Source organism: Protopterus annectens, chromosome 3.part1, assembly GCF_019279795.1.
Source record: "Protopterus annectens isolate FY-2018-M chromosome 3.part1, PAN1.0, whole genome shotgun sequence".
In the NCBI taxonomy this organism is placed as follows: Eukaryota; Metazoa; Chordata; order Ceratodontiformes; family Protopteridae; genus Protopterus; species Protopterus annectens.
In genome coordinates, this window is record NC_056732.1 from 1286846963 (window position 1) to 1286854303 (window position 7341).

General features: G+C 40.9%; 1 non-coding gene across 1 annotated transcript; it reads right to left on the reverse strand.

The window, feature by feature from the left end:
- Positions 1-265: 265 nt before the first annotated feature.
- LOC122798965 lies at positions 266-427 on the reverse strand. Its single transcript, XR_006364376.1, has one exon. It is a non-coding gene; the product is annotated as a U1 spliceosomal RNA (small nuclear RNA).
- Between the last annotated feature and the right edge of the window lie 6914 nt (positions 428-7341).

Here is a 7341-nt window from a genome sequence, read left to right on the forward strand (position 1 = left end):
TGTGTAACTCAGCATATACAGGTACCAGACAGCAAATCCCCAACAGCTCCTTTATTGCTGACACCTCACCCACAGTCCCACCCTAGCTTTCATATATATCATACCAGCTTACAATGTATGTATAAGAAAACTCCCTGAAGTGCATATGTGAATAGCACTACACTCCAAATATCTTATTTCCCAAGGAAACCTGGCTCCTCCAGGAAATAAAATATGAAGAAATTGCTAAACCAGGCTATAACATAAACAGATAAGACAGAGTCAACAAAAAGCTGGTGATGCCACTGTTTTTGTCACAAATTATGCAAATGAGTTTCCCACATTTGGAGAAAATCACAGGGGTCAACCCAACCGAAGTGTGCAATGGACGTGCCTCACCCTGGAGAAACCTTCTCGAGCGTGGTATTCCCCCCTGCCAGGTGAGTATAAAGTTACCAAGGATGTTCTCCCCAACCCAAGTCCCACTGTTCATAAAACCATCACTTCTAGCACCAAAATAAACTAGTCACCTAATTCCTCTCAAGAAAAAACAGAACCCAAATCACCTTACTAAATATGAACCTAAGAAATATATGCAGTAATATCCATGACATACATGCTTTTTGCCACATACACTCCTGATGTAGTCATAGCTACTGAAACCTGGTTAAAAAATAAATAAAAGATAATGAGATCACCCCCCCAAGGATACAATATACTCAGGTATGACAGCCAAAACAAGTGGGCAAGCAGTATAGCAATCATCTATAAAAATTCCTTAACCATCACCTTACTCTCACAGGAAATACCCAAATTTAACCATGCTGAACTTATAATAATACTCCTAAAAAATCAACAATAGGAAAACTATATGTTTAACAGCAATTTATATACCACCATGGAATAACATTAATAGAGCTGAAAACATCCAGTATTGGATAACCCAACAAATTAACCATGTAACTATAATACATGGAGACTTAAATATAGACTGGCAACTCATAAATTCCACTACCCCCCACTGAATCCATACACTTGTACAACTGCAGACAATTAATAACCACACCTACAAGAATCAATAAAACTTCGGGGATACACCCAACAATTCTCTGGATTCTTACAAACAAGACAGACAAACTGACAAAAATAGGCTGCTCCTCAGATTGCATAAGTGAGTTGACCACATACCAACATATGCCATTAGAACTCACCGTATCCTTGATAAATATATTATCTATAATCAAATATGAAATACAACCAATATCAGCAAAGATACCTTCAGTGAAACACTAAAACAATATGAATGAAAGGTATTTAAAACAATGCTACTAAATACTGCTGTAGAACACTTTAATAACATATTTTTACAGATCTTAAATAATCTAACACCAGTATGTAATAAAATAGTAAAGTCCAACCCTGCACCATGACTAACAAAAGAAACAAAAAAACTCTCATGATTAAAAGGAATAAAATGTGGAAAAATTGGTATAAATATAGAATTCAGAATGCCTTCTAGTAATTTAGACATCTTAGAAACCTTGCAAAACTCCATATGAAACAGAACAAGCAAATATAATATACCACCCTACAAGACAAACATCAAAACAACCCAAAACGTTTTTTGCTCATCACTAAATAAACTACTTCTCCCTGGCAAGACTACCACTCCATCTCCAAAAACAGACAATATGACAGACTCTATCCCCACACAGTTTAATTCCTAATTTACACAATCAGTATTATCTCTCTTAGATACTATTGCATCTACACCCCTCTGTCTACCCCTGTCCAAACAAAACCAACCACAGCTCTTTGATTTTAGTCCAGTACTGGCTTTGTTCATAATGAAGTTGCTCCTTAAACTAAAAACTACTTCCATAGCTGTACTGTAGATAAACTACCATCAGACTTCCTAAAAATGGCCGCAGAAGTCATAGCCTTCCCTGCATCCATATTAATTAATAGGTCCAAAGCAGTAAGATATGTCCCATTACTGTAGTAAAAATTCTACATCATACCACTGTACAAAGGGGGCACATCTGCAGAGTTTAATAACTGCAAACTAATAGTGATTCTCTCCCTGCTCAAAAATATTAGAGAAATGCACCCAGATGTAGCTGATGCAATCCCTAACCTCAGACAACCTGCTCTCAGAAACACAACATGGCTTTAGGCCCCAGCACAGCACCACTACTGCTCCACTACATTTTACCAGTATAACAAACCAACATATAAACAATGGTCTGCTTGTGTCAACTATGTTCACAAACTTGTCAAAGGCATTTGATACTATCTCATATCAGCAACTCCTTGTTTAACTCTCCTCAATAGGACTTTCACAATACTCCTTGTTGTGGTTCGTTAGTTACTTATCTGGAAGGCAACAAGTCATTAAATGGCAACAAATGTACTCATCCTTTCAACCAGTTACCACAGGTGCCCCTCAGGTCTCTATCCCAGGTCCTCTCCTATTTAATATATTTAGTAATAACCTCCACACCTTCAGTAATCTTTAGTTCAGTATGCAGACAACTCAATGTTAATATGTGTGGCCTCAATAATAAATAACCATGAAGATATTACCCAAAAAACTTTATCCTCTATGGAAACCTGGCTCAAAGAATCAAACCTCCTACTCAACCCCAAGGAAACTAAGTTAATGCTTTTTACCTCAAAAAGTTGCCAGAATCAAAAGCCCTCATCTTTTATTATAAAGTCAGCAAATACTGTCATTGAAACTGTAACTCACAGTAAACTTCTATGCGTTATAATAGATAATCCCCCAGATTCACTAACCTTCCATGCAGGACTAGCCTAGTCCTGCATGGAAGTGACCATGTAGGAGCAGGATGGCAGTGCCCCATGCATAATAATGAAGGCACACTGCCTGAGCTCCTAGGCTTACATGGAGCGTGTATGAGTGCATGGGGTGTGTCTGAGAGCAGAGCTTTCAGAATAAACATGCCCCTGCAATGTAGAACAGCAGAAGTTATTAAGAAATGAATGAGATCGCTCATAGGTGTCCTCATATCCCCACCAACAGTCCCTCATGTGTACAACAGCAACAGGACATATAAATTAAAAGAAGAAACCCTTTTATTTTTATTAAAAATCTGATTAAAGCTAACCATAGGTGCGTGGGTGTGCCCATCGCTTAGCTACGGGTAATGCAGCTTAATTGGCTGAAGAGGATAACAAGGAAGATATATGCAAATGAAGCAGTATAGCAATAGTGTAGTGGGAAAACCACTCACCTTATGAGCAGGCATTCCCAGTTTGAGTCCCACTGCAACACTTTTTATGTGAAATCTGTATATGAACATTTTTTTGCTGCATAACCTACTAAATAACATTTAAATGTGAACTGGAGTACTGCATTAAATGCACATGTGAAGTGTCAGTGTCATATATGAATAAGGCACTAGTAAGCAGGGTTAAGCACAAATAAGCAGTAGTAAGCATATATAAGCACTAGTAAGCGTGTTTAAGTGCATTTACACAGGGGTAAGTATTGCCTACACAGATTAAGCAAAGTAGAAGCTAACTGCGTGTAAGAAACTATAACCGGAAGTAAGTACTGCTTAGCTACATGCAAACCCATGCAAACCCACTTACAACTGCTCTAAAGTGCCTTAACCACTCTGTATCCAATGGCCCATGTTCTGTCTAGCAACAAAATAAACAACCTCTGCAAGTCTTGAACCCAAGACCCTGTACATCATAGTTACAGTAGTTAACCACTAAGCCATCAAAGCTGTACATAAGATTGAAGTTTCAACAAACAAATCCTCGCCATAGGAAATCAAACTGAACATGTGAAAGGAATCTATGTACAGTGTGATGTTGTATAACTTGCTACATAACAAAATATGTGAACTGGAGTACTGCAGTAAGGCCAGATGTGAGGTGTTATTGTAATAAAGTGTTGAAGTCCCCAGGACCCCATACGGTGTATGTACGCATGAATCACGGATACCAGACACATATATAACATGTAACAAATAATACATCAATGCCAAAAGAAAAATATAATGCAAACTAAATATTAAGCAATGCTAAGCATTGCACAGCTCAGCTTAGTTGGGGTAATCAATGTGTTGGCCGGCTAACTCAATCTGCCCAGTGGTATGCTCCTTTAAGCAATGCCAACATTACATAAGCAGGTGTGCCCATAGCTTAGCCTTTTCAAAACCATCCAATCATGGGAAAGTGTGGGAAATTGGGTGCATTTAAATCCCACAGGTGCCTATAATTCCCATACCTGGTTGCAGCTCCCTACTGTAGGCAGAATGGCTGGCATTGGGGGAAGGCACTCAATTTAGAGCGCAGCGCTGAGGCACCCAGGAGTCCAGATTCATGGTATGGCTCCTGGTAAAACACCATGAGGAGAGACTACTGCAGGGCCAGTACCAGGGCTCTCAGTATAAAGTGGAGGCTTGAGACAGTCTTGCCCGTGACCTCACCAGTGCCACTCGTATCCCCCGGACTGGTGAGCAGGTCAGGCATCACCATGCTGACCTGAAGTGGTGGAGGGTGATCTCTTGGACCAGTGGATCCAAGAAGCAAGGCAGATGGCCGATGCCCCAGCACTGAGTAAGTACCCATTCTATTATGTAGATAATGATTGCCTAGCTTGTGTATACTATGGATAGGTAATGGCTAAATATCACTGTATTTCTCTGACAGCTGCAGATGAGCAGGCTGTGAACCAGCAAGCCCATGCTGCTAGGCTGCAAAGGCTGAGTCGCGAGGCAGGTTAGTAATATTCCCACATGTACTATCATAACAAATAAATATAACAGTTCTGGAAAGTGTTGTACCAGTAAAGAAGTGTATTGTGTATGGGATGTACTGAATAAACCAGACAATATGGCAGGAAGACTGTCATATAGGTTGCATGGAAATAAAGGTGTAAGATCTTGTGAATAAAAGTATACCCCTGGAGTGCTTGTGTACAGCCTGCTTTCATATGTTGTAGTGTTGCATCATATAAATAGTACTGTTGTATTAAGCAGTGTTCCCACATTGTTGAATGCAGTTAAAATGTGTAGGAAGTTCAGTATAACAATGTTGGAAGTCCCAAGAGGTCAGTCATATAGAACAACTGAGGGAGACTAAGACAGAAACCATTGGAATACTTTACACCATTCCCTGATAGTACAGTGTACTGTGATGTCAACTGTAATACTTTTACCACACACAGCAGGGGTTCGAATCCCGGAAGTGGTAGTAAGTTGTAGGCATAATCATACCCCACAACTGTACAGAGTTTGCGAGAATGTTCAGATAGAAAGCTGTATGCATAATTAGACCCATCAACTTTACAGACTTTGCTAGAATGTTCAGATAGTACGCCGTAAGCATAATCATAACCATCAACTGTACAGACTGTGGCAGAATGTCCAAGTAGTAAGCTGTATGCAGAGTCATACCCTTCAACTCTTCAATCTGTTCAGCATGTCCAGAGAACTGGCCCAAATCTGCTGCCCGGTAACCTGTTCCCCTGACAAATCAGTGTGATGATCCAAGAAATGTAGGCAGCTTATACTGACATATAATGGATAGTCAGACCTGAACATAAAAAGAGAATGTATATGGAAACAAACCTGTCATTGTAGCATTTCACCCAAAGTGTATGACAGCAATTCTTAATACATGTCACAGTAACACCTGCATCCTGTCACGCCTTGACCAGAGTGTGTGCAATAACAGATTGTTAGGTATGTGTATAACAGCAACATGGAATCTGGGAGTATGTCTAGAACTTGTCAGGTAGTTTTAACAAAGATTTTATCCACAGCTATAAGAGGTATAGACTGTAGATACTACAGAGGTCACGTATATACTTGTCTACAAGCATGGAATCTGGGAGTATGTGTAGAAAGTGTCAGGTAGTGTTAACAATGATGTTTTCAACAAGTATAACAGGTAAGAGGTGTAGACTGTAGGTACTACACAGGTCATGTATATACTTGTCTACAAGCATGGAATCTGGGAGTATGTGTAGAAAGTGTCAGGTAGTGTTAACAATGATTTTCTCAACAGGTATAACAGGTAAGAGGTGTAGACTATACGTAAGACACAGTCCACGCATATACTAATCTACAAACATACCATTGTACAAAGTAAGGACATTGGGTAGTGTAATAATACATGTAAGAGACAGATCACTGCAGTGACTAAGAAAGTTGTGAAAACTATAGGGATATATTAGTTATTAATTGACCTCTCTCTCTCTCACCCCCTCCATATGTGCAACAATAACCTTATTACACACCTCAATGGGTACATGTACACTCCAAACTTTGGTTGGGAAATATATCTTATTGGTTTATAAATATTCACATTTGGTTCTATGCATGTGCCATGTTAAAATACTCCCATACTGGTGGCCTGTTGCCTTCAATGAAACCTGCATGCTGTTGTAATGGCCACTGTTGTCCCATATATGCATGTGTTCTGCTTGATCTGCAACTGTTGTAAACTGGTGTCTTGGGTTAATGGGAATACCTATGCATGCTGTTATAACTAATCCTGAATGCTGTTGACTATGACTAACTGATATCTTTCTTAAAATTGCAACACCATAGCTCGTATGTGAAGGCCGGTCCCAGCAGACTCACCTGTCTCACCTCATCTGGCCATGGCACCATGCACCAGCATGTCTGGGGCCCAGCCTGGGACCTCCTCCTCCATTGGCCCTGCACCACCTTCAGGTGGAACCACTGCAGGAGATGGGGCTCGGCCCCCCTGGGAGTGGGGGCAGAGCGGTACCTGTCACCCGCCGTCAGGTCCTAGCCATGGTGCATAAGGAGCTCGACAAGGAGATTCAAGACCAGCTACACCAGCTTGAGGGCTGCATGGCACAATTAGAGGGTGAGCCTGCCCCTCCTACCCAGCCCCCAGCACAGCCACCTTTGGGGCCGTGAAGGTGCAATTGTGACTGCCCATGGGTGGGGACCTCAGTCCCACTGTTTCCATTTGGGGGCTCATAGGCTTGCAACTTCCAAACACCCCTTCCCATCCAAGGTGCTTACCCCCCACATGTGTCATATACCAACCCTGTATGTGTCTCGTTTGTCTTGTCTGTTAACCTACCCAACCTACCTCCCCAAATATACCTACTACCCCTCCCCAACATCCCACTCTCACCTGAAAAAGAAAAAAAGGGCAATCTGTTCCTACAAAAAAATTGCGCCCCATACATAGCTGTCCATTTCGCACATGTGTCCACTGGACACATGTAATCTGGTCTAATTGGCATCACAAATTATTATTGTTGTCCTCACTCCCACCCAGGGGTTTGAGTGTCCAAATCTAACTCCAAATTCAGTGTATATGCACAGCTGTTGCTGTAGA